Below are 27,752 nucleotides of genomic sequence, written 5' to 3' on the forward strand. Positions count from 1 at the left end.
GTGACATTTACTGCACAGTTAGTCAACTGCGCAGTAAACATCTTGTGTAGATGCGCCCAATGACTGGATTCTTATCCTTACTGACTTTTAAATACTGTGACTGGTTTTGGATAGCAGTTTACGGATTCTGTCTCATTCATTGCTACAATATTTATTATATGGAGTGTTTTGTCAAGTCAATTATTACTGTAGCACAGGACAGCACATTTCTTATTTTATTTTCCTGTTTTTATTTCAAGTGAAAGAGTTTCTGACTTGTTAGAGGGACCATACTAAAGTGAGTTAAGTGTTGTAGTTTCTTATCTTGTTCCTTAGCATGCCACGGTGATATGCTGAATCTCTCAGAATTTAATGTAGCACTTGAAACTGTGAGGCTATTTAGCATCCAACAAGATGATAAAGAATCATGTTCCACTGGGTGTCATCAGTTATTAACACAGAAAAATTTTAACAAGTTCAGTGACACTATCCATGTATCTTGTACTTTGCTTCAGCTGGTTTTAGTTACTTTCATCACTTATGTAAGAGATTTAATAGCTGGAAGGATTTTGCTGCTTGTGGTATTTGTTAGAAATATAATCTGAATTCCTGCAATGGCGTAACATCTGATCAAATTTCTAGTGACAAGTGACTGACTCTCTTGGTTTTGAAGTTAACCTTGACTTTTCAGCAGGAGAAAACAAAGATGGAGTAATCTCGTATTGGTGTTCACACACAGCAGGGAATAGCTTTTTAGTGTGAGGATAATAGAAGCGTGACACTTGAGAGGATATGGTTGATGATCATGGGAGATATGCAGTGTTTTGAAGCTGTGTTGATTGTAAAAATCGGCCCACAAAATGCAGGAGGACTTTGAGGAATACCAAAATCAACAGATAAGTGGTTTATTTAAATGACTGTCTGTTAAAAGACAGGTTTAATTTTTCCTCCTTCAGGCTGGTGCCTTGGACTACCACCAGTTGCATGATTCCCACTTCTTATATCTTTCTCTCTTACCATGTAAAACTCTTAAATAAAGTTCAGAGACTTTGTTTTTATGTGTGCTACTTCCTTACATTTGCATTTGAAATCAATATTCCTGTGGAAATCTGGTTCTGGTATAAGACTGTTAGAAGGTACACAACAATTTTTCTTACCACCCCCATCTTTTGTTAGTATTTTTTCCTTTTTTTAGACGTTCATTTGGGAACCAAAAGTTCTCAGGTTTGCGAGAGAAAAGAAAACACAGACCATAAGTAAGAATTGAAGAAACTGCTCCTTTTGCCTCTGGTAATCACTCAAGTCTGAATAGAAGAAAGAAGAAAATCCTCTCTGTCTCTCCAGGGTAATATGTATGAAGTAGATGCTGCAAATACTTTCCTTTTCGTACATATGCTGTTCTGGCAAGCCTTATCCTTTATCTCACATGTTCTTCCGTAACATATGGGTGTGTTTCAGAAATGGCATTGCACACTAAGAAAACCATTTTGTGTGCAGTGAGTGGAAAAGTACACAGCAACAGGAAACAGGCATCATTGTTTGACATACACAGCTATGGCTACATAAACAAGCAATGTGGTCCAGTAAATGGTCATGGCATGCAAAATGATTTTATTTTGAAATTACCATTACTTTCTGAAGCCTGCTTGTATACGCAAAAAATCATCTGTCTGGGTTTTTTTGTTTGCTTGTTTGTTTTTAATAAAAGTCATTCACTCATACAGAATAAGAGAAGTTGGTCTAAACACACATTTCTTCACTTTGGGTTTTTACTTTTCTGGACATAAATGAGGAGATCCCTGGCTACTGTATGCAACCTTCAAGAAACTCAAAGCGCATACATACCCATGATGTTCTTACAGTAGAAACGCATAGCTGATTAATGGTGGCATGGCATATTTAGAATCTTGTAAAAGTGTGCCGATTTCAAATATAGGTAAATACTGCAAACCAATTTGTTCATAAACATTCATTTAATTCCATACGACCAAGTGTTTAGACCATTCATTTTTGTCAATATTTATAGGAAGGGGATTTTTATGCAAATATGTACATTTGCAGTTGTGAATGAAGAATGTTATTATTCAATGGTAGTGCATCTCCTATTTAAGGAGTTCTGCTATCGGACACAAATGCTTATGAAGTAGTTAACTGATCATGTGCCAGGAATGATATATAGCAAACAAAAACGTGGCAAATTGGTGAGCTCACAAGCACAAGAAAAGAAAAAATATTCTTCCCTTCAGGGAAGAATAGCGGTGGGCCCAATAGACACCAGGACAGGGCCTGATAGACACCAGGGCAGGGGGCACCAAGGGCATCCATTGTGGGGTTTAAGTGTTTCTATACTAATGCTAGAAGCATGGGGAACAAGCAGGAGGAGCTCGCACTCCTGTTTGCAAACAAAGACTTTAACCTGGTTGGATTAACTGAAACCTGGTGGAACCCTACCCATGTTTTGGCAGTAGGCATTGAGAGCTATAGGTTGTATAGACATGATAAAGTGGGAAAATAAGGAAGGGGGACTATTGCTTTCTACTTTAAGGAGCAATACACATCCTCAGTAATCAAGATGGGATAAGAAGAGGGGCAAATTGAGATACTGTGGGTCAGATTACAAGGGGGTCAGCGTGAAAGGGACTGGGTAGTGGAAGTCTATTACTGATCACCACACTGGGGGGATGAGCTAGACCTGGAATTCTCAAGGCAATTGTCAAAGGCAGTACGCTCAAAGGATATGGTTTTCATGGGTGACCTTAACTACCCTGACATCAGCTGGGAGGTGCAGTCAGCTAGATCTTACCTTTAATGTAGTTTCTTAACCTGCATACAGAACTTTCACCTAATGCAGGAAGTATATGGTCCCACTAGGGGAAATGCCTTACTGGATTTGGTGTTTGCTATATTGCCATAGGGGATGACTTGGTGGGGGATCTGCAGATACCAGGTAATCTAGGAGATAGTGACCACCAATTATTTGGAATTAATTATCCATCATGGTGTGGGAAAGATAACCAGTAGGGCAAAAGTGCTAGACTTCAAAAAGGCTAACTTAAATGAGCTCAGGATGTTAGTAAGTAAGGAGCTCAAGGACAAAAGCCTTGGTGAGATGGGAGTCCAGGAAGGGTGGTTATTCCTCAAGGGAACAATCCTTTGGGCACAGAAGGAGATAATCCCATTGCACATAAAAGGGGGCAAAAGGGCCAAGAAAGCATCTTGGCTGAACAGCGAAATCCAGGAACGCCTAGGGATGAAAAAAGAGGCATACAGACTGTGGAAGCAGGGGGTAGACAACAAGAAGGAATATACCTACTTGGCTCACAACTGCATGGAATCCATTAGGCAATAATGGAACTCAAGCTAGCAACAAGAATTAAGGACAACAAAAAGTCCTTCTTCAGGTGCATAGGGAACAAAAAGAAGGCACATGGTAACATAGGACCCCTACAGGATAGGCTAGGGCAATTAGTGACAGAGATGAGGGACAAAGCTGAGCTCTTCAATGAGTTTTTTTCCTTAGTATCCCTGAACATGGGCAAAGACCTATCTCCAAATTGGACTATAGATAGGCACAAGAGGGATGCTCGCCCACCAACAGTTAGTGCTGACCTAGTGAATGGGCACTTGGAGGGACTTGATGTGTTCAAGTCAGCAAGTCCAGATGAACTTCCTCCCAGGGTACTGAGAGAATTAGCCAGTGTCATAGCAGAATTAGCAGCGTCATAGCTGACTGCTCCTCCCAGCAGACGTCAGGCAGGACTGTTTGAGCACTCATGGCGCTCAGGACAGGTCTCAGAGGACTGGAAAAGTGCCAGTGTGGTCCCTATTTTCAAAAAGGGGAGGAAGGGGGATCCAGGTAACTATAGACCAGTTAGTCTCACCTCTATCCTTGGGAAAACCTTTGAAAAAATTAAGGACTCCATTTGTGGGAATCCAGCAGGAAAAAATAATGCTGAAGGGTAACCAGCATAGATTCATAGCAGGTAGATCCTGCCTGACCAGGTCACAAACTGTTTAGATGCAGGGGTTGAGGTGGATGTCATATACTTGGATTTAAAAAAAGCCTTTGACACAGTGTCACATCCCATTTTCATAAACAAACAAAGCGACTGTGATGTAGATGATTACACTGTCAGGTGGGTAGCTAATTGGCTAATGGGACACACCCAGAGAGTGGTAGCGAACAGGTCAGTCTTGGCTTGGAAAGATGTGGCCAGTGGGGTCCCTCAAGGCTCAGTCCTGGGGCCAGTACTGTTCAGTATCTTCATCAATGATTTGGATGAGGGTGTGGTGAGCACACTGTCCAAATTCATCAAATTATGGGGCAAAGTAGACATGCTGGAGGGAAGGAAACTGATTTAGGCAGATTTGGACAGGCTGGAAAAGTGGGCACAACAAAATAGGATGCATTTTAACAAGGGTAAGTGCAGAATACTGCACCTGGGGAAGAGGATTCACCGACACACATACAGATTGGGAAATGACTTTCAAAGTAGCACAGCAACAGAAAAGGATCTCAGAGTCACAGTTGACTCAAAGATGAACATGAGTCGACAATGTGACAAAGTGATCAATAGAGCTAACTGGACTTTACATGCTTTAACAGGTGCATCATGAACAGGAAAGGAGGTGATACCGCCCCCTCTATACAGCACTGGTAAAGCCACAGCTGGAGTGCTGCATCCAGTTTTGAGAGAGACACTTCAAGAGGGATGTGCATTACCTTGAGAGGGTCCAGAGGAGGGCCACTCGTATAGTTAGGGGCCTGCAGGAAAGGCCCTGAGGAGAGATTGAGGGACCTGGATCTCTTTAGCTTCCATAAGCGCAGGCTGAGAGGGGATCTAGTGGCTGTCTACAAATTCGTTGGGGGGAGGGGGGAGAGGGGGGCAACAAGGAATAGGGGATGCTCTGTCTACCAAGGTGCCCCTTGGAGTAACTAGAAACAATGGACACAAACTGACAAGAGAGGAGATTTAGACTAGACATTAGGAAGAACTTCTTTATGGTAAGGGTTACTAGAGTATGGAGTGAACTTCTAAGGGAAGTAGTGCTCTCTCCTACCTAGGAGGTCTTTAAGAAGAGACTGGACAAACACCTGGCTGGAGTCATCTGACCCCAGCACTGTTTTCTGCCCAGGACAGGGTGTCAGACTCAGTGATCCACTGAGGTCCCTTCTGACCTTAAAAATCTATGAAATCTATGAAATATTGTCTGTCATTTTTCTTTTTCACTAGGCTGGTTCCTCCAGACCCCATGTGTACTGCACTTAGTGAAGTCAGTGGAAAGTCTGAATACAAGACCCTAAAGTATCTAACCAGGTTATACGGTAAAATACATGGGGTAGGGGGTGGGGGTGGCTGTGTGTGTGTGTGTGTCCTTATGAATAGACTTTATGTTCTGTCTTTATTCTTCATTACAGGAACTTTTAACTTTTTTTTTTCTATCGTGGCTGTGTAGCCTGCATCTTATAAGTTTAGGGAGTAAGTAAGATCTCCCTGCCAACATCTATGGTGAAATTCACTTCTCTAGTGAAAAGTAGAGCAAGACTTAAGTAGAACAAGGCTTGAACTGCTTAAGCCTCTGGATTTTCATTTGGACTATGCTTTATCAGATGCTAGGACTTGTGCCCTGACTGCTAGAGAAAGGGGTGTATGTTCTGTTACTCAATAGGCTAGTTTTGAATGCAACCACAGCCTGTGCCTTATACTACCTACATGAATTCCCTGCCCTTACCACGATCTGTAAGCTCTGTAAAGGGATTACAAACACTGTTGCAGACCTTTAAACTCAATTAATGGCTGGGGTAACTTTTCACAGTGACTCTTGTGCCCTAACCCTGACTTCAGTTTCCGCAATCCACACTTATTACTTAGTCTTTTTCATGTGAAGGGAATTTCACTCCTGAGAAACAGTTTACATTAGGTATAATATAGGGTGCTGACAGACATATGGACCTCCATTCTAACTCATGGTGCTTTATATAAAGCACCATGAGAGCAGCCCCCTAGCCCAGCAGGCCTTTGTTTGTTAGGTCAGAGAGAGAGGGAGGATCAAGATCCCTTTTTTAGCTGATCATGCCTGAGAAGCCTGCCTGCAGCTTTTCTATTCTAGCCCTGCCCCACCCACCTCTCTTAATTTTAGTGCTCTCTGCAGGAAGGGTGGAGGAAGAAGGGATGGGTAGTGAGTTGTAGCCTGGGGTTGGCCTGGTCTGAAGTGGAGGGGAGGGGTGCTGTGAGGTGGGGGCTTCAGTTCACCTGCCCCTCCCTCCAGCTCAGGCCAGGCAAACCCCATCCTACAGCTCATTCCCCCTCCCCTTTCTTCTCTCCCTTCCTGCAGATAGCACTGGGGGCAAGGCTGGGCTGAGCTGATGCAGCCCAGCCCTAATCATGCAACAGATTGACCCTAAGGAACAGAAGTTCCCTAAGGTGTTTCAAAGTGGAGCACCTTCATCTAATCCCTCAATTGATGAGGGTTAATTTGTTTCATGATTGGCCACTTTTAAAACTCTCTGCAGCCATATACATGTGTCACAGCACAGCTAAAGAGCACTTTCAGAGGGCTGATGGCATGTCAAATAGAACTTCTGTCTGTGCCCACAAAGATGCTCTGCCTCAGTTGAGACATTGCAAGGAATTTTGCTTAAAGTCATCTGTTTCTTACACTGCATTTTTATTTTACTTTCTTACTTATAAATCATGGATAACAATATATCTATAGCATAGATTTATAGTTTAGGAGAGTGGTGCCAACTTCTTAACCCTGTAGGCCAGATGGGCAGTACCTGGTCCATCTATGGGTTGGATCTGCCTGGTGTGTCTGGTCCAGCATGCAGGGTGGCTGCTCTTGGCACAATGCTACTAAACATCAAAGCTACTCTAAGTAAAATGTTATTTAATCTTAATTACTTAATACTTACTGTAAAAGTTAGATGGATTTTTTTCAGGGACTTGAGACTAGGTTAGCTATTGTTTTGGAACTCATATTTTATAAATTTCTTTCCATATTTCTTCTGTAAAAGTTACCACATTTAGCTAAGCTTATTAAATTGGGACAAAGTGGAATTCTCTAGTATTTTTGTTCTCTTGTAGATTGCATTACGTCTGACATTAAAATTGTGAACCACAAATAGTTTTACAACTACGTTTAGCTCAACCACATAGTGATGGGCTTCAACTTGTCAAGTACCCTGAGAGTATGGAAAGACAGGCAGCTTGTGACTTCAAATCAGAGTTTTTAGCCTATTTCTACCTGTCTTCCAACCTCTTATTAACCTTCCCTGTCCCCTGGTTGGAGGTGTAGTGGGGAAGACAGATCCAGGGCAGTCTTGTCCTTTAGTCAACTGTGAAGTACACATTTTCAAAGCATTGTGCAGCTAAATCCCTAAACAACCCCCACTGGTATTAATGGGAGTCACACAGATAAATCCCTAAACACTACCTTGAACATGTATTCGTTATAATTTCCTTCTCTCCCCCTGGTTCCAAGTAAAAAGCCAAGAAGTCACAATTGCAAACAATAACTAAAGCAAGAAACTATAGTTAATGGAAGCACTGTGTCCTAAAGTGACCGCTTAGCGTTCAATTAATGAAGCAATTATGATCTGTCATAAATATCACTCTTAGTGGGTGCAGGGTTGCACATATCAAGTACTATGATATATAAGTAAGTACATTAAATAAAGGGTGTAACGGAAATGTCTCATCAACATTCCCCAATTATGTTTTATTGGAGTCTTTGGGACTTGTTCCATGTGTCTTATTTAGATCATAGGAAACACTACCATGCTGTATTAAAAGTTAGAACATGTTCTGAGCACGTGCACGGTAATGCTTTCTACAGTTTCTAAACTGGGCTGGAAACAGCTGTGTCCCTCCTCACCCTGACCCCAGCACCAGGCATTGCAGCTCACAAGTCTGCCTGTGAGGATATGCAGCCTCCAACATCCTCCCCACCAGGCAGCCTAGGAATGCCTCCCAGGAGCAGTGGGTGGAAGGAAAGATGGGGAATGGAACCCATTAAAGGGAGCTGCCTCTGCCATTGAATCTGCAGAGCTAGGTCTCTGCCACTAGTGGTCTTCAACCATCTTGAGGGCAGTGCTAGAACTGTAGCTGCAATCAGCTGTTTGGTTGGTCCCAGTCCCTGCACCACACTGGCATCTTGAAGTTGTATTATCTCCATGGAACAGTTCAATGACAGCTAAACATGTTACTTGATAAGATCTGGAGCTACTCCTCCTGTGAACAGTTATAACTTTGGTATGTTATGATCCCATTTAGCATATGTCTTATTGCTTGAATGTGCGGACATTCTAGAGTTAAGTGCAATTAAAACATCCTGAGTGTATTGCACAACATGACCCTTCCTTTTAATGGCAGTTGTTAATATCATGTCACTGAGAATTAATTGAGTAGCACATCTTCACTTACAGGTTGCCATATTTTAGAGACAAGCCAGATCATAGAATTTCAAACTCATATCTAAATGATGGCACAGCAGTAGTTGAATGCTGAAGTACTAAAAATGATGTGTGAATAGTAACCTACTTAGCCAAGGTCTCACTATTTGGTGGATATTCAATAGAAATGTTAAGATCCCATGATATATTTTCAAAGAGCAGTTGGTGCATGTGTGTGCTTTAACCTAAGGCCCATAGCTATAGGAATAAAGGAAGTGCCAGGATCTAATGCAAAGTCCATCTGCTGTAGTATCATCTCTTCAACAGTAGCTAGCAGCAGATGATTCATGGAAGGATAGAAGAACCCCAGAGTAGGTCTCCACTTTGCTGCATAAGGTCATAACCCGACTTCCAGTACTAAGAGAGTGATTTAAACTCAGAAGCATAAGGTTTAATATCCCTTCCATAAAAGGTTTTTTTTTTTCCCCTCCAATAACTGGGTAGATAATTCTGGAGATTCTTGAAATATGTATCCATATTTGAAATTTGCTAAATGCTTGTCTTTAACAAAATCCAGTGGCAATGAGGTCCTAGTCTGATGACACACTATGTGAAAAAGTTTCATTTTATCACTTTTGCATTTGTCACTTTTAATTTTAATAACTGTCCCCCTTGTTCTTGCATTCATAAGCTTATATACAGTATCAGTAGTATACAGTGAGCCAACAAGAAAATTGGACTGAAAGAAACCCCTGGGTCACTGAGTTCAGTCCTATGAAATCAAAGGTAATCATGTAATAGATATTAATTCCAAAAAGCTATGAACCTCCAATCTGGCCTTTCTGGCATATTATAAGCCATGAAGCTCCCTCCTAATCACTGCCATGACATTTTACCACAAACGTTAATGCAAACAACAAATCTTCTAAAACCTGCAGCAAGCTACGAGAAGAGAGCAAGAGAAACAAAGGGTGTCACTGTTGCCTCTATTATTTTGCAATTAGACTTCTTAGTTTGTTGTCTAATTTTTAAAATGGAGAAAAGAGTACTGTCACTGAAGGTACAGAAAAAAAACAAATGCTGATGTTTGTTGACTTTAAAAAAAATAATTCTAAGGAGTAGGAAGAGTAATTATAACAATAATGTGACATGTTGTTACTACAGAGGCAATGCTCATCAACTAATGGATGAGGTGTGGGGATCAGAGAAAAATTTGAATTACAAGAATTTATTACAGGTAACTCCAGTAGCCTTAGATGACTTGTTCATCTTCACATCCATTTTCCAGTCCATGGCATGTGAATGATACCTTTTTTATAAAGAAAGCTTGTGAAGCGTTTTAACTGCTCTGACCTGGAATACATTGTATATATTTATTACATGGTAAGTAGTATTTATCCTGTATATACACTGTACTTAAATCAGGTGGATAAAACTGTTGGATAAAATTGGTCACACAGGGGAAGAACAGTCTTGTGGCCAAGGCAACAAACCATCTTGGATATTTGTATTTAATTTCCAGTTGTGATATTTTAGTCAAGTCTACCTTCTTGTGATTCGAGTCATTATCCCCAGTTTAGGATAGTAACCATTCTTCTCAGATATGTTACAAGGATACATTTATTAATTTTGGTGTAATGCTCAGATACTTCAGTGAGGGAAGACTGTATAAATATATACATATTTGTTGATAAGAAATTACCTATACGAAATATGATTCTTCTCTGCTTATAATGATTTCTCATTATAATATTTTCAGGCAAGTGGACACTGATTATTCTTTGTCAAAGAAGGAATAGAATTACATATTTTATTTTATTTTATTTTATTTTCTATCTGCCTCCATGCTTCAGTTCTCAGGTGTTCTGTTCTATAAAGCACCAAGGAGTGCCATCAGGGTAAATATATCTTTTTCTAGATTCAGAATTACTTCTAAAGCATCATTGTCACATTTAGACTAGTTGTCCTTTGAAGGCATACCTGTTTGCTACAGGTGGACCAAGCTGCATGGGGATGTGCAGTGACTATGACTGTTCCTAGCACTGGTTTCATCAGACGTGCTCCATTTGTGACATTCTTGTTGAGAAGCAGGACCCCTCAGTTTGGACACCTAGATATCTAGTACCACAACACATCTCAGGACCCTGACAGTAAAGCAAATGATATGGATTTAGCAAAGGAATTTTGTAACTAAAAATCTTTCTTAACAAAATTTCTTAACCCCCCCAAAAAAAAATCTTAGAAAAGCACAAAATAGTTATAAAACTGCAGAAAACAATAAGGAGTCCTGGTTTTGTTTAGAGCCCTTAGGCAGTGTTCCCCTTCCCTTTTCTTATAATTGGCTCCATTTGTTGGCTATGGTTATAGCTTGTCCCCCTCCTTGATGGAAGTCATATTTTTTAAAATAGTTGGCCTGTTCAGGAGGCCTAAAACAGAAGCTGCTGTTATCCCAGCCATGCTTTTCAGACTAGGGGATTGCCAGAAACCAGAGGCAGATTAAGATATTTTGGGGCCCTGGGCAACAAGAGGATTGGGGTAAAAAAATATATACATATATATATTCTCTCTCTCTCTCTCTCTAGATATCAATATCGATATCTATATAGACATATAGATATTTCTATAGACATATAGATATAGATATATCTATATATATATAGAGAGAGAGAGAGGGGAGTCATTCAATGTTGCTGCACTATGGAGGAGTCATTTAATGTTGATGCCTCTTGATTTGCTTTTATTAGACTAACTAAATATTTGTAAAAAAGTTCTCTGCAAGCTTTTGGCCACAAACATCCTTCTCTAGGGAGACGCTGCTGGTGTTATGTGTTCTCCAAGGTATAAAAGAAGCTAATTTTCAACATGCTTGTCTGTGAAAATGCAAATAACAAGTAGTTTGGGAGACACTGGGTAGAGATTGGAGGGGACTGGTGGGCAAAGGAGGGAAATGTGTGAAAGAATGTAGCTGGTCAACTGCAGGCAGGTTACCTGCGTTATCACATGCAGGCAGGATGTAATGTGCCATAAATCCAATGTCTATAGTCCATAATTTTTTGTATCCAGTAGATTGATGAACTGAAGTTCGTAGGCTCATCTATGAAAGGTGTTTTGTAAATTCCCTTTGAGGATTAGAACTGAGAGATCAGAGAGGGAGTGATTGTCTTTTGAAAAGTGTGCACCCACAGGTAATCTAATCTCTCAGTCCTAATTCTCAAATATCCCCCACACGTCCTCTCTTTCACCTTGTCCCTGGGTTAGGGCAGGACAGCTTTCCTCCTGCCTTCCCCTGATTGGTGGGGAAGGAAGAATGCCTCCACCAATGGGCCTCGAGCTATTTGGGCTCAAGCCAACACTCTGGGTTGTCAGTGAGCCCACTGGCCGTCCTGCCACATATTCATAGATTCATAGATTGCAAGGCCAGAATGGACCTCAGAAGATCATCGGGTCCAGCCCCCTGCACCAAGCAGGAAAGATAACTGGGGTTCAGGTGACCCTAGCAAGGTGACTGTCTAGTCTCCTTTTGAAGATTTCCAGGGTAGGTGATTGCACCACCTCTGGAAGGAGCTTATTCCACAGTCTGGACACCCTGACTGTGAAGAAGTTTTTCCTTATGTTGAGCCTGAATTGATCTTCCAGGAGTTTGTGGCCATTACTCCTGGTTTTCCCCTTGGGTGCCCTGAACAGTTACTCACTGAGACCTTAGTGTAGTGGTAAGCTGCTACCAGGTCCCCTATCAGCCCTCTTTTCTTCAGGCTGAAGTGTCCCAAATCCCTCAGCCTTTCCTCATATGGCTTGACTTTTAAGACTCTGATCATACGGATGGCTCTTCTTTGGACTTTCTCAAGTTTGTCCACGTCCTTCTTAAAGTGTGGTGCCCAGAACTGGATGCACTACTTCAGCTGCAGTCTCAGCAGTGCTGAGTAGAAGAATCACTTCCTTGGCTTTGCTGGAGATGCATCGATTGAAGCATGCCAAAGTATTATTTGCCCTACTGGCTACAGCATCTCACTGCTGGCTCATATTTATACTGTGGTCTGTTATTACCCCCAGGTAACTTTCATTCATGGTGATAGTCAGTTTGGTGCTGCCAGCCTGTAGGTGTGTTGGGGGTTGCTTGTCCCGAGCTGGAGCACTTTACATTTCTCAACATTGAACTTTATCAGGTTCCAATCCGCCCAACTTATTAGTCTGTCTAGATCTGCCTGTAACTATAGCCTATCTTCAAGCGTGACGACGCTTCCCCATAACTTGGCCAGTGAGCTTTTCACCCCCCACATCCAAATATGTTTTGGCCTGAAGCAAAAGTGGGCAAAATACAGCCCATTGGCTGGATTCAGCCTGCCAATTGATTGTATCTGGCCCATGGCTGTGCTTGTGGTGCTCCCAGTGGGTCTGATACCTGCTTGCACCTATCCCATATCGACCAATGGCACCACCCCAGCCAACATGCACAGCTTCCTGGTGGGGTTTGCCTTCTACCCACTCAGCTGCCTGCAGGTGGGTGCTCATTGTGTCAGGCAGGTGGAGTTGGTGGAAGGTGCCTGGGAGATAGAGCCCCACATGCTAAGGCAGGAACTACCTGATTGCCGCTTCCCCCCTACCTGGAGTGGCACAACAGGGGCAGGAGGAGGAGGAACCACTGGAGGTGAGAGGAGCTGAGCAGTACCTGGGCAGCTGCTGCAGGAGGCAGGAGCAGTCCTGTCAGGAAGCTGTGCGTGGGGCCAGAGCCAGGGTGGTGCTGTCGGTGGGTGTGGAGCGGGTGCTAGTGGGAGCACAGTGCAGGCTGCCACAGGCAGGAGTGGCTGGGGCTTGGCCCCATATAGAGCACCATGGGGGCAGCTGTGGCTGGATCGCGGGGGGGTGGGGGAGGGAGTGAACTGCTCCTGCACCTGCACTGGACTGCCTGGGTGAGCTCTGCTGCATGTACACCTGCATGCAGTCTGTGATCTCTCAAGCTCTGATCACTGTAGGTAAAGCATTGACCTTTTACTAACAGTCATTGTAAATCAAGCCTAAGTTTAATTATGATATTTGTGAAAGCATGTGATGTTCATATACCATTAGCCACCTGAAGTGTTCTAAGAATGGAGAATGAAGGAAAAGATGAATTCTGGATGACTGAGTGAGAAACAAGAATATTATGTAAAATGGAGCAAAATCGACCCCTTTGAGAAGGACAAATGACATCAGGTTTAATAACTGCTTGTAAAATACTTGGTAATATAAATATAAATAAAGATATATGTATCTTAAAATGAAAAAGACTATTAGCAAACATTTTATTCATTTTATTAAAACTAATTAACTTAAATCTTTGGTGTGCCGTGTATATGTGTGTGTGTGTGTGTGTGAGAGAGAGAGAGAGAGGGAGGGGGGAAAGTGATCTGTATTAACGCTACACAAAATTAAGTGTGTTCTTGAGTATAGTTGAAAAGGACTGGGCACATTAGGACTCCCAAACTCCCACTCACCACAGCAGGTGCTTCACATTGCTTTCACCTCTGAAAAGCAGACCACTTACTTCACTACATCCTTAAGACATTTAATAACCCATGTAGCAAATGTCAGATGAGGTCCTCCAACACAACACTTATTGAAAGAAATGGGACAGAAAGGTGGATACAAGCCACCTTTCTGGTGAAGAAGCCAGATCTGAACATTTTAATTATAGCCTTCAGAATAGGGACATAGCAAAGCTATTATTTATTATTTATAGTGCATATGATTAAATAGAAATAATGTAATTGTGAATATATAAGGAAACAAGTAATAATATTAGTTCTTTTTACAGTACTTATCACAATGATGCACTATTCATCATTGGAGGGTTTAAAGAAGAGGTTAGCAAAAGATCCGTCAGGAACAGTTGGGGCAGAGAAATGGACTGCATGACTCGTGTAGTTCCTTTCCATTGCTATTTTATGGTTATTTATTTATTTGCTTGTGGGAGCTCCAAAAATAGTGGCTCCCAGCCCTTTTATATTCAAGGCACCTCTTCATTCCTTCTCTAATTTTAGCGGCCTCCCCATTTCCAAAATTATTTTTACTCCTTTTTTGCCAATGGAAAATACTAGAGCAATTCTTCTGTTGCAAAGAGAAATGAAAGACTAGAGCAGAGCAGAATGTTTTTAACACTATGGGTTCCAATCTGAAATCCCTGGGTTTATCTTGTGAATCTAGGTGTTTGCATGCCTATCAATGCTAATATTGCCTGGTGCCTTTAAAAGGATCTTGCAGCAGTTAGGTTGCCACAGAACCTCGGTTGAGAATCAGTGACCTGGATTTGGGGCCTGTTGTATATGCACATAACAAAAATAATTGCTCTGATCCAAATAGCCCATAATCAAAGTATATCACAATAGCAAGCCAATGAATTCAACAGACAAGTGGGGGACACAAGCCGAAGGTACAGTTGGGAATATGATCTGTACATCACAGACCAGTAAAAGAGTAGTAAACAAGGAAAAGACATGCTAGTCAATGCATTTTTATTTTATACAATTTTATTTATTTATTGGCATTTTTACTGCACATCTACTCCACACATTTGATGCATACGTTTATTTTTGTTTGGTTTCTCTCTTCATCTAAAAATTTTTCTTTTTCTAGTTCTGATTTGAGAAATGTATTAATAACCTTTTACAGCACTCTGTTAGGATTAGCTAACTGAAGAGAAAATGAAAAAACAGTTTAGTTTTGAGAATTGCAGACTTTTATAGACATGCAGCATGTTTTCAGTTGGTGGCACTCTGAAAGCAGAATTTGGCAAGCTTGTTACTGCTAAACCGGGGAAACATACATTTTGATTCTTAACTTACTTTTAATATTGTAAAATTCATTTTGGGGAGTTTTATTTGTAATGAAACGAAAGCACTGCCTTGATTTTGTTTGCTCTGTAAATGCTTAAGTATTTTAGATATAATCCTTGTTAAACACCCCTTTAAATTTGTGCTAATGTCCTGGACATTTTTTTTCCTGGTCCTAAAATGAAGACCACTCTGGGATTATATAAGGTCCATATTTTAAAAATGGAAGTGCATTACTTTTCTGCTATTCACAGGAGTCCCTTGTAGTGATTCAGCTTATTTTTGTACTGCATGATGTCATAACCTAGACATCATCCTAAACCGAGTAGAAAAATTAATAATTTGCCTACAGATCTGGAGACACTGGAGTTTGAATCCTGGATAGACACAAGTATAAACAAAGGTATTCGGTAGATCATTGCTTGGTTAGAGTCAGTAAAAGTGGTCTGACTGGGGAAACATACATAGGTAATGAAAAAATATTTATTAATATTTTGAAGGAAATCTGTTTGGTTTTAGTTCTTGCATCTGTTTTCTGTTTCACAGAAACAGTATCAGTTTCTCATGATTTTTATTATAATTTTAGGTAGCTAATATCTCAGTGATGCTGTGTTAAAAGTGAACGAAGCATTTTTAATCGATTCAAAGAGTTTATTTTTATGCTGCATTGAGAAAAGTAATTTTCATTTACTCAGCTAATACTAGTTAAGTAACATAGGAAAGAAGGACTGTATGTGCAAGATATATTTATTGTATAAATATTAAATAGACCACTGCACTTTTTCATTCTTTTGTAGTATTGTCTATAGCCTTTGTATCAAAATGATTATTTTACATCAAGGCCTCTCCAACACATCCAATGGTTATCCTAAAAAGTTTTCAATTTACTTGGAAAATGAAATAATATCACCTTGTTATTTGCAGTATTATCTGGAGCAAATATATAGAATTATAGGGAGCAGAATAAATACTTAGGTAATGTTATTTAGTTATCATAGTCAAAATTGGGACATTTTGAATGGCAGCTACCATACAAGTAAACAGAAAAGAAATGTTACTTTCACTGTTTATACTGAATGCATAGATGCAGTAATATTATACTGACTGCATAGTTATAGTAAAAGTGCCTGTTTTGATGAGGCTACTAAAAAAATCAGTGCATACTATATATGTCATGCTCTGGGAATGATCTTTCTTTCTTCTGGTGATTTTTTTTCTTTAAAAGACAATAGATACTGACAAATGCATTTAGCTAGTATTTTTACATTTGGAAAGCATGCAGTCATAATAAGATGGAAAAGACTTAAGGAATCTTAGAACCTCGCCTTACTCAGGCAAGGTACAGTGGCCAGAATATGGTTCAGATGTGAAAATTTTAAATAATGATTAAAATATAAAATGGAAGCATAGCTTTTTTTTAATTCATTAGTATTTTCTGCATCACTGGATGAATACATTCTCAGTGTCCATAAACTTAAAACGATCTAAAACTGCAAAGACAAAACTTGCAGAACATGGGCACCAATTGTAAAAATGATTTCCTTCCAACTACCAGTAAATGATGGTTAATAATGCAGGTTTACTTTACTTTCCAGTTCAATATACTTACACATTTTGTAAGCCGTCTACTCAGAATTTTATAAATAGGAAATAAAATAGCCCTGAAAAACCAAACAACTTCTCCTTGTCGCCATATGCTGCATCTTTTCCCCCTAGATTTTTTGTATACTCTGTATGCTGGAGAATGGTGTCTTTTCTTTTCATGTTGCTCTGTCGGCGGTCATAACAGCTATTCTCTTCATGAATATGTAAATCCTATGCATAAAAATCACAAAAATTAGCATGGCGATTCCCACCATAGAACGAGCCCAATTATGTCTGTCTAATACATGAAAAGTGATGATTTAATCTTTTGAATATGTGAGCGGATTCAGGTACTGTTACAAGAGATGTTGTAATTATAGAATACCCAAATACACAAGCAAGATGTATGCACATGCTGGGTGATCATCATGCTTTTAATAAGAGCTGGGCATCTGATGTGTGGCTATGATGGAGTGCATACAGATTCACTTACAGGCTCTTACCCTGATGCTTAGTGACAAGGGGAAAAAAATGCCCTAGGTCTATAATATCCTTTCTCTCACTAACTGAGACTCATTTGCATTTCTATATTTTTGTCATTTCTTATTCTATGATTAAAATAAAAAAAAAAGCTTGGATGAAGAAAATAAAATGGGGAAAGCGTGATCTTATTTCCTGTGCATTTTTAACTCATTTTGTTTATCAGGAATGGGTGGGGGAGGAAAAAAACAATTGATGCATTTTATTATTTAAATAAGCAGGCGTGCTCATGCATATTTATATGACGTACATGCCTATGCGCTGCTCTGTGAAAAGTGGCACTGCGGCTCATATGCAGTAATTAGGGATGATGTAATTATAGTAAAACAAAGGAAGCCTCAGTTGATAATTTTTACAGTGGAAACATTAAAGACATATGCATGTTCCAGTACACAATAAATGAACCTGAACTGCTGTCAGAGGCTAGGAGGACAGTGTGGCCAGTGCACCTATTGTGTCACTGCTGTAGAAAGCAGCTTACCGATTGGCCACTGTCTGCAGCACATAATACTGACTGGTTATAAAGGACTTGTCTAGGGGAAAGCCTGTAGGTACTCCATTGTCTGGCAAAGTTGATATGACTGCATTCTTTTTGCAGGGGGTCAGACAGCTGAACTGTAAAAGCTGCCCAGATTTTTTTTTCTCTTGGTCTGTCTCTCATTTTCTCTCTCTCTCTCTCTCTCTCTCTCTCTCTCTCTCTCTCCAGCATTTTTGTTTCATGCCCTGTCTCAGTTTGCATAGTTAAAAAGAATGCTAATTAAGATCCCTTGCCTTAACCAGAAAATAATGACTTGGATGTAAATAGAAACCTGGCGATCAGTTTAAAATATTCTTGGGTTGCACCGGGCAATCAGTCATGGTTTTAAATGAAGATATTTTTAATTTTATTTTTTTTTTTGTAATCAAGGTAAACAAAGACGAGTTGTTGTTTTGTTTCGGGTTTGGGGTTTTTTTTTTTAAATATATTTTTAACCAGTGATGTTCTATTACTGCAGGTCAGATAATGTTTTATTTTGGGAAGTGTGCTCTGTCCATAATTTAAAAGTACACAAATCAGTTGCAATTTAGTGCTTATTAATCCTTCTTAGCATGTAATTCGGTGAAAGAACTGCTTTTAAAAACAATTTCTTTTCTGTATTATAGACGGATCTAACAACGCAGTCTGGGCTCTGTGCCAAAGGCTGGTATTTCACAGCAGCGACCGCCTTACAGATGAGCTGTGGGAAGCAGGAGGGAGACTCTCTTAGGGTGCCACTACTATGGAGACACAGCTGGGCTGAACAAGATTTGCTTCAAACGACAACAAGAGAGACAGAAAGTGTCTGGTTCGACCGCTGCCCAAGCAGGCAGTAACCAGAAGAGCTAGCAGCCAATCCGGCCATGCTGCACTGTTCGAAACCAGCTCCACATCTCAGCCAATCAGTGACATCATTGGTGAGAAACTCATTTACATCATGCAGTAATGAACTTTGTTTAACGTATCCTTTTTTTTTTTCACAGAGATTAGGTCCCTCCATTAATTATTCTGCCAGCATAATTTGAATCGCTATGCAAAACAGTGGCTACATTTTCCCTGATTTTTTTTTTATCTGTGTGCTGTCTCTGCAGGTAACCATGGGCACTGTTCCATTTTTTGGCCCATAAAGCTGTTGAATAATTTTTTGTTGTTAATATTGAGCATATAATTTTCTTTTATGTGTATTTGTCGTCTTGTATTCCTTACCTAGTGTGGCATTGCTTCTTCCATTATAATCTGACATCACCTTTAATAATCTTGCGAAGTAGAGAAGGTACTGCAGCATGGAGTTTTCATCTTTAGCTGCAACCACCATCAAAATACTTATTTTAATGCTTCAGAGTTCATTTCACTGTGGCCATTTTACATATTAGGCTTTCTCTGAAGGCTCTTACAAGCATCTGTCTCAACTGAGTGAAGTTCAGCACTGTTATATTTCATTCTTCACCACTTTCAGCCAAGATGTCATTTTATTAATGAATAGAACTGAGGTCATTTCTGAACAAATTTCACCCCCTTCCTCCTACCTCAGCACAATGCACCTGATTTGCATCCATTAACCAGAATAACTGAATACAAGAGCCTGTATGAAAGGAAGTTAAAGGAAAGCTTGCATACTGCTTCAGGGTATATTGCAGCAAAGCGAAATATAGAGTTTTTGTGTAGCTGTTTTCTTTTGTATATTTAATACTTGTATATTTATGCAGAAAATATAAGATTGTAGCCTGAGACAACAATCTCTAGCATTTTTTTATATTAACAAATAGCTGGTAATGTTTTTTTTTCCTTTTAAACATGCACATTTTCTTGAGCTGCATGCATTTACAAATGGAAAACATTTGGGAAGACAGCGCTGTGTTGAACATTTGGATTTAGTTCTTTGTGGGTAAAGTAATTTGTTGTGCAAGTGATTTAAAAACAGCCCCAAAATCTGTGGAATGTAGAGATTTTAGACCGCGTAATCTAATGAAGCAAGTTTTTGTTCTACAGTTTCCTAATAGCTGAAACCCGATCAGATATGAGACAAATTCAATATTGTCTTATTAAATTAAAGCTGTATCTATTGCTAGTGGGCTTCAAGAGGTCAAGAGTCTCCAGGGAAGCAAAGTTTTAATTTAAAACAAGCAAAATAGTCAAATACAGTTTCTACTAGAATACATGGAGGTATTCTTTCCTTTTTTTTCTTTAAGAAATCACAATAATGCAAAATTTGTTTATGAGGCTTCAGTTGTCTATTGATCCATGTTGTCACTTTGAAAAGAATACGGGGGATTTAAACACTAAACCATGGCTCTTTCAATGCATGATGCATTCCATCATCCCATCATCAGTATTCTGCGTGCGCCTGTCCTGATTCAGCCACTAGCTCCCCTGCTGCAGATCCTGTAATTTGAATCATGCGTAATAATATATTATCCTACTGGGGGCCTTCTTTCAGTAGGAGAGTGGTTTTATACATTCTGCTATAAGAGAACTCTTGGCTCTTTGCCAGCTCATAGCCATTATTCGCAGAGGCAATCAAGATAGTCTTCCTTAAGGAATAACATCTGCACAACTGCATGTGCCAAAAATACGCGACCTCCCCCACATTATAAATTAGGTTTTCTTGGAAGCAGAAATACTTGAAAATACTAACGATAAAAACCTGAGATTTACAGGAATTCATCACCAGTGTAATGGGTGTACCATGTGATGAAATCCAGGAAATGGAGACTCTTAGCGTGGATAATGGGGATGGAGAGGTAGAAAATAAAGCTAGAGGTTGTTCTTTGATTGTTGATATATTTTTTTACTCCAGTTATTAACATAGTTGCCAATTATCACATGATAAAAATATTACGTATCCTTTGACCGAATAGTTTTACAGATAATATGTTGATGGCATATTGCCGGCTGGGGCTGTGGATGAATTTCCCAAGTTGTGAATGTGAGGTTATTTAATGCATTCAACAGGATGTTTGGCTGGCTTGTAGTGAGGTACAGAAGGGGGCAAAGGCTGCAGGAAATATGGAGGCTCCAATGTGAAAGAACAAGTTAAACAATGTCAGAATCATAAAATAAAAATTAGAAGCACAAGCTTATAAAAGCTGTCTTTTATCTGTTACAGGTAATGAGAGAGTTCCTTACATTGTGCCATGCTCTTAAAGTTCACTATTTGGGGGGCATAAACAATCCTACTAGACTTTACAATCTATATAATATGAACTGCTATGAATTATAGCATAGGAGAAAATGTTATGGCTTAGCTTTTCATTCACCCCCATTTTATTGGAACACTCTGCTTACAACATACAAAATAAGAACTTAACTTTAACAAATATTTAGAAATGATATATATTTTTACACATTTTTGTGTTTAAATGTATGGACTGCTTCCACTTTTCCCACTAGAGATCCCAAGTTCTTTAAAGGCTGATTCCAATGGAGTCATCTTGTCCTCTAGGTTGTATCTGTTCCGCTGCAATAACTAACCCTATGCAAGCTGTATCATGTCACATTATTGGATTTTAATTTGAGGGGCATAGTGGCAAAGCAGTGAAGGTGTCTCACTATAGCCCTTCTCTGGGCTTATGCCAAAGACCACCCCCAGTTGGCCCAATTGTAATGAATGCCTGGGCATTTGATCTGGGGAGTTAAATGTGGTTATGGCCACATCACTTCCTTGTTTTGTTGGACACAGAAATCAGCACGTGTTAAGCCTGATAGCCCAGTGAGCCATCAGGCTTGGAAAAGCCTTTGACTTCATTTGTATTCCGTTTGTATGTTATGTTACTTTTAAGAATTAATTAAAAATTCTGTTTCCATTGCCAGTTTATATCCGTCTCCACTTTAAGGACTTCTCCTACACTGACACCTATATCTCACATCCTCTGGGATAAATGGAAAGGGGGAAAAGATTCCTTTCATTGTCACCTTCTCTTCTCTCTTTATACAAGACATAAAGATAATGTGGTTAAAAAATCAAACCAAATGTTACCATTGGAATATTAAGAAATACACATTCATTCATTCCATCTGGTCCTACAAGAAGGTAAATAACTGGACTGACTGGTGGCATATACTTGTAAAGAGTTCTTGGACTAAAAGATGAAACTGCTCTTTGGAACATCTTAAAATATGTTGACAATCTTAACACACTATTAAAAAGAGACAATATCTATATATTTTAAAAAAGGATCTTAGATTTCTTTATAGACTCCATAGATTAAACAAGTGTTTTGAACAAAGACATGAGTTATGATGAAAAACGGTAATACTTGCCAAACTACCAGAAAAGTAAAAAAACAAACAAACAAAAAACAATTATACTACAAAGGCACTGAGGTACCGTTGAAAAGCAACTGGTACTGCAGTTTTCAACCCTAAAAATCAACAGCAAGAGCAACCCAGAAGAACATAGTGATATTGAAGGAACATAAGGAGACAGATGGCCTTGATGATAATTGAGCTGCCCTTGGGAATGAATAAGTAGACAAAACAGAGTGCAGTGCACTTGTATTATGCTAATAATTGTTCACCACATTTAAAAGGCACTTCTATTGGGTTTTAGGTGTAGGACGGATCAGAACATAACATTGGCTTCTTTGAAAAAAATTTTAAAAAGATTGCTGCCAGATACTGTTCTTCTGTGGTGGGGTTTTTGACCATTGATAAAACTCCTAAAAAGCTGAATGTTCTACATATTTCTTTCGAATGGAAAACTAGGTGGTTTATTTTCTATCTCTAATATTTCTAGAATGAAATCTACGTCAAGAAGCAGCAGCCACTGAGGCCTATTTTGCTTTGTTGCTGAAAAAAGGCATAGATTTCTCCTTTTGAAACTGAAACTCGGAACACATTTTATTAAAAAAAAAAAAAAAAAAAAAGAGTAGGGATGTAGATAGTTTGCCAAAGTGGATACAGTGGTGCAGATTTTTCACAGATTAAGCATTCTTATTATCAGCAATTCCAGTATAATTTTATGAAACTTCAATATTAAAGGACTCTTGACCATTAGGTCATGCATTTTAAGTCACACCTGATAGGGTGGGGATTCTTAGTTTAGTTTCTAGCAGAGAGAAGGTTAAAATATCATCAGTGTGGCTGATTACAGATAATAGTCTGGAGGCAGCCTGAACAAGAGGCAAAGGATTCTCAAAGAAGTTGACTTGTTGCAGGTGCTTCCTCCAAAACCTAGGAAGAAATATGGTTAAGAAGCTTTCATTGCATCTGTCTAGATGGTAATTGTTCAGTGAATAGTTGATTTCATTCCCTGGAGCTGTCAGCCATCATTTTTCATGCCATATTTCATGCCATTTTTTACACCATATTGAATTTTATTAAATACAATAACAAAAATCAAAGAGAAGACTTCCCATCCTTATTTGCCCATAGGTAGATTGCTTTATGATAGGCAGTTCCTCTTGCATCTTGTCATGTGCACCAAAATACAAAGCATGAAAATTTCAGATTATGCATCCCAGCAGCTGGGTCTCATCTATGCAGTAGCACATGTGTGTATTAGAGTTGGGTTTATAATTGTTCTTTGGGTCTGGAGTGCTTGCTATTCTGTTTTTGGTAGTAGTAAAATGCATCCCTCTGGTTCAGTGGTAGAATTCTTGCCTGCTGTATAGGACACCCAGGTTCAATTCCCCAATACTTATACAAATGCAGCCATGGATGCACCAAATGTCTTGACTCATTTTGGCCTTTGGATTCTGTCTCAGTGGCCTAAGGAGGCGATGGAAAGCCTGAGTAGCCTCCACTCCTCCAAAAACTCCTGCCTAGGCATATGCATTGAAGGTCTGGGTGACCTCTCATGTTTACACCACCATTTGGAAGGATCAACAGTTGCCAAAGATGCAACCCTGTTTAAGCTGATGAAGGGAAGGGCTTAGTTGGAAGACATTTTAATACTGAATTAAAATTAATGCTCGGTAAACAAATATTATGAGATCAGTAATTATTTCATGATGATACTTAAGTTTGGCCCTAGGAAGACGAGCAATGAGTCTCTGGAGACTAAAGCACACTGATTACTCACAGTAAAATAAGAGAAATGAGAAACTCTTCATGGGACTGAAAAGTATTCTTGGAAGTCAAAGGAATAGAAAACTGGTGCTGACATTAACTGTCCCAAATTAGTCCTACACTGACTTACAGTGGGACTTTGATAAATTAGTCTACGTCAGCTCAGTTCTGATCCCATTGAAATCCGTGGATGTTTACACTGAATTTGTCAGCACAGATAACCTAGTGCTGAGCACTTGTGAAAAATCCAGTCCTTAAGGTATCTAGACAAGCAAGTTTGAAGTGGGAAAAAGAACATTTCTGTCTCTTGTTTTTGCTTTGCTTTCCTTAATCCTGAAGTACTTTATAATTTACATACTGACCTTTCATTAAGGGTGTGGAAAATGCATGCATTTAGTCTCTTTATTTCCTGTGGCTGGATAATATCTTCTTTTTGTTTACTTTTTTCATAGTAGAAGTTAGTGTTGAACACATCTTGCCAAATCTTTGAGGAAAGCTTTCTTAACTAATGGAGAGATGCAAAGAAACTTAGGGTAGTTGAAGACTAATAAAAGGTTCTGAAAATATTATTCAGTTCAGTTAACTGAATTTGGGGTGAGTTCTTACCAGAAGAACAATGAATTTGGGCAACCTCAGCAGATTTAATAAAACTGCTAAAAAAATAATTCCATTTTGGGGAGTTCTGGGAACTGTCAGTTTGGGCTTTCTAGGTTAAATTTGCCATGTGTTTTATTTCGTATGTTCAGCCTGCAGAGGATTGTGAGAAAGAAGTGGTTAAGAACATTTCAGATGGAGAGCTGCGGGTATGTGGGTCTACTAGCCAGAAGGCAAACTGTTTGTTCCTAGAATTTTTTTTCTCTATTTAAGCAGGGTGTTCTCTTGCAAATGAATCTTAGGACTCTATAGTGCTGGAGCCATGTTCATCTTCATCACAGACAGGTACTACGTTGGGGATTAAGGCATGGGAGGTGACACACGGGTGAAGTCCAGGGCTGGATTTTTAGGGAGCTGGAGCTCCAAAGATGCCAGAAGTCAGAACTGGAATCAGTACCCAAAGCTGGAATCAGGATGTGCCAGGAATTAGAATTGGAATCAGGAGACAAATCCAGAGTCAGAACACTCTAGTTACTCTGGCCAGAGTTAGGATATACAAGAATCAGGATCAAGATTCAAAACCAGACATCCAATAGGTGAAGCAAGAAGTACACAAAGGTCAGGAGCAAGTACTGCAGTTTGTCTGTACAGAGTACTGTGGCCTGGGCCTATGCTTTAAAGGCTGGAGCAGTTGGGGCCTGCTACCTGTGGCCTCAGGGGATTGGCTGCTCTGGTTGCCCCAGTAGAACCACCTGGACCCAGGGCACTGGTCCAGGCTTGCTGTAGGTGGTACCTGTTCCCTTGAGTCTCCGGAGCTGAACTGCCCTGCTTACCTGATAGGGACTGGCTGGGCTCAGAACTCTGATCTGGCCTTATTGCAATTGCTTGAAGTGTAATATTTTAGACAAAATTGACCTTTTCCTCAAACTTATTAATTTAGAATAAGAAAAAATATATGCATTTTTCCTTAGAAAATCCTCATCTCCAAAATCAAAGCAACCTTTTTTTTCTAAAAAAGGTTTTGAAGCTCCTACTTCACTCCTCAGTTATCTATAAAGCTAGTCTCTAATGCTCTGTAATCACAAGTTGTCACCTATGTTGGTAGAGAATGTCTTTTGAAGGACTGTATTTTGTCATGTACTGGGGAAAAAAAGCTGTAAGATTAACACATGTTGTATAATAATTTGTGACTGTGACTATTGAAGAACACAAAGGAAGTAAATTGAGCTCCAAAGGTGATAAAAGGGCAGGTTTATGTAAACTTCTGTACCAAATCCTTTTGTTGTTTAAAAAAAAAAGCCATTTTTTTAAAAGTTTAGTTCCAAAAATAAAAAATCCTTAGATTTGCTTAGGAACCCTTAAAGAGTAGAGTAACATGACTGTAGTAAGCACGTATGTTTCTATCTAAAAGGGGAAGCAATGTGGCAAGAACACAGCATGACTAAAAAGAAAACATATTTTTCAGAAAATACAATCAGGCTTCAGGGCTTAAGACATTCATATAAATGGAAGATAGAAACTTTCCTTATGGCATGTAATTCTATCAGTGCTTTCTCCTGCAGTTCTTCAATCATCCTCCAGCACCCTCTCTAAACCAGCTCCTTGCCAAACCAGGAACCGCCACAGAGTAACGCTGCTTCCCCACCAACACCTATTGCAAGTGCATCAGAGCCTAGCAACTGCACAAAGTTAATAGCTAAGAGGAGTCATGAGGACAAACTCCAGCACCATCTAAGGTTTTCTGTTTTGGTAGGAACAGAGAGCACTACAGAGATGCATAGGCACCGACTTTGGTTTTACTGGTGGGTGCTTTTTTTTTTTTTGCGGGGAGGGAAGCAAGGGGTCGATTGGTATTTTCAACGTATTTATACACGTCTGTCAGATTCTATGTTTTATCTATCATTGGTATCTTAACAATTCAATAATTATTTTTAAATAGTTATAAACTGCAGTATAATTTATATTATAATGGATTAAATGACAATAATTGCACTCACCCACAAGCTGATGTCCCGGTTTAAAGACATTATATCTCACTGTAGCTTTCTGGTTGAAACTGTGAGCAATCTTATTTACATCTAGTTCTCTGGTATGGTCTTGATGAACATGAAAGACAGTGACATCATTCAGTTTCACCTGTCCATCTTGCTTCACTTCTGGCCCTACTCACGTCCACTACCTCACCATGAATCACAGTGCACTGGTCTAATTCCACTTCCCTGTGCAACCACATAACATGCTTCTGCCACCTACTGGCACCAGTTTATAAAAGTTCAGTTTCAGGGCAAAGTTTTTAACATAACAGAGATCTAACATGTATTGCATGAAACCAAAACGGCTGTGGCTTGTGGGTGATTGAGCCCTAGAGCACCCACAGAGTTGGCGCCTATGTGGAAATGCAGTCTTAGGATGCCTCTAAGACATCAATTCTGCCTAATTGCTGAGTTTTAGTGGGCATGGAGTAGGAGGGCACAAGCTGGGATCATTTTTGGTAGGTGTTCCAGGGTTGAGGGAGAAGTGGTTTAGACATGGCCTGAAAGAGCTCATCCCTGTTGGAGAAAGGATGCTGGGCTAGATGGGCCATTAGCTGGATCCAACATGGCAGTTCCTCTAATGCTTTGTTCTTGCTTGGTTGCAACAAAACAATGAATAGGACACATTTTTAAATGTAAAGTATATACCAATGTTGCGACTGGCATAACTTATCCCAAATATTTGATATATCCGAGTGGAAGCAGAATAGGACTCTTTGTCTGCACATTTTTGTTTTGCTGTTTGTAAAACTTGGTATTAAATATTATTACAAGGCTATCACTTTAAGGATAGCGTTCTAAGGAAGTATTATGTTGTGCAGTATAAGAAAGAGCAGGCATTATAAATAGAACAGCCTATATAAGAACTTAACCCTGCCATTGTGCTTGACATGTATATTATGCATAAACAAGAGTAGCTATTTGTATGGCTCCCCTAGTACCACATAATCTGAATGCCTCACAAGTATTTAAAGACAAAATCAATACTCTTTCCTTTCCTTACCAGTATATAGGAGAAGCAACTCTATTAATTTATAGTTTTATTTTATTTAGGTGTGTGTGAGCGCACACATGCATGAAGGGTGATGCATATGCAGTTATATAGGATTACTAAATCAGCTGAATTTAACTTTGCATTTAATTCTGAAAGCAGAAAAGTGCGTCATCATTATGATCTCTCCTGGAAGTGAGTTTCACCATTTAGATTCTGTGTACAGGGAACCTTTTGTGTCCAGCCTGCATGAGCTTCCCTCTATTGGTCGAGAGGGGTACTGAAAGAATGCAGTGTTCTTAAA

At 39.6% G+C, this 27,752-nt stretch overlaps 1 long non-coding RNA gene across 1 annotated transcript in view; it reads left to right on the forward strand.

Annotated features, from left to right (window-relative positions):
* The first annotated feature begins 18,451 nt into the window (after positions 1 to 18,451).
* The window catches only part of LOC132247716 (uncharacterized), a 75,534-nt gene continuing 66,233 nt past the window's right edge, over positions 18,452 to 27,752 (forward strand). The window contains exon 1 of the long non-coding RNA XR_009459046.1: positions 18,452 to 18,738. This is a non-coding gene — a long non-coding RNA (uncharacterized LOC132247716). The remainder of the gene's footprint in view (positions 18,739 to 27,752) is intronic.

The sequence above is a fragment of the Alligator mississippiensis genome, chromosome 1 (assembly GCF_030867095.1).
Source record: "Alligator mississippiensis isolate rAllMis1 chromosome 1, rAllMis1, whole genome shotgun sequence".
In the NCBI taxonomy this organism is placed as follows: domain Eukaryota; kingdom Metazoa; phylum Chordata; order Crocodylia; family Alligatoridae; genus Alligator; species Alligator mississippiensis.